The following is a 1,056-nucleotide window of genomic DNA, read 5'->3' as shown; positions in this document are numbered from 1 at the left end:
TTCAATTAATTTCATTATACATTAACTTGTATCTTAACTAAGTTAAATTTTCAAGGTTGTTAACTTTAACTTAACTTAGTTAAAAGAAAAAAGTAACTTACCCAACCCTGTGTATTTTATAAATACAATTAAAAATTCTTTTATACATATAATTATATTACTGACACACACGCACGCACGCACACACACGCTCGCTTACGTATGTGTGTATGTGTCATTAATAAACATGATACAACTATTTTATATGTATTTTTTTTGTTTTAGTTATAATGCGATTCACGGAAGAACAAGAAGAATTGTCGAAAGGACATTTGGTATATGGAAACGGAGATTTCCTTGTTTGTCAAAAGGGCTTACGACAAAATTATTAACGTCTACATCAATTGTAGTAGCATGTGCTGTTCTCCATAATATCTCATTGATTTTAAATGATCGGTTAGAAGATGATGAAGAAATAGAAAATTTAGATAATGAAGTTCCGGTGGTCGAGCTTCATTATCAACCTGGAGAAGGTTTTCTCATACGAAATGCTCTCATTGAACGACTGTTCCGATAAAATTTATGTAATTCCATATTCATTAATATTACAATATATATTATAAGCGCAGTTGATATATTAGTTATAAGAATAGTTTTATATACAGTAGTTGATATATTAGTTATAAGAATAGTTTTATATACAGATATTCCTCTATTTACGACTACTTTGACTTATAAATTTTCGAACTTACAAACAGTATGCTACTATTATAATCCAAAACAAGTTAGTAGATTATATCGAAATTGATTAATCATTTGTTATCCAATAATCCAAATTAAATATTAGTTTTATGATACTAAATATTACATCAAAAGTTATTTTTATGAAAAATAGTAGGTTTTTAATTACTTATTGACATAATACTAGAATGTAACTGCCTATTACGGTCGGAGCTGGATCTTCGTTGCTTTAAATAATTCGGCAGTAGTCTAATGGCTCAGGACGCTCGTACGATTTACAAGAGATCCGGGTTCAAGTCCCGGCCGAGGTAATATTTTTCGCAATAAATTTATTAA

The 1,056-nt window shown here is 29.0% G+C and overlaps 1 pseudogene; it reads left to right on the top strand.

Moving 5' to 3' along the window:
• LOC108761503 (putative nuclease HARBI1) overlaps positions 1-556 on the top strand; it is a 5,447-nt pseudogene extending 4,891 nt beyond the window's left edge.
• The last annotated feature ends 500 nt before the right edge of the window (positions 557-1,056 follow it).

Source organism: Trachymyrmex cornetzi, unplaced genomic scaffold, assembly GCF_001594075.2.
Source record: "Trachymyrmex cornetzi isolate Tcor2-1 unplaced genomic scaffold, Tcor1.1 scaffold249, whole genome shotgun sequence".
Taxonomy (NCBI): domain Eukaryota; kingdom Metazoa; phylum Arthropoda; class Insecta; order Hymenoptera; family Formicidae; genus Trachymyrmex; species Trachymyrmex cornetzi.
This window is presented reverse-complemented; position numbering and strand designations above follow the sequence as displayed.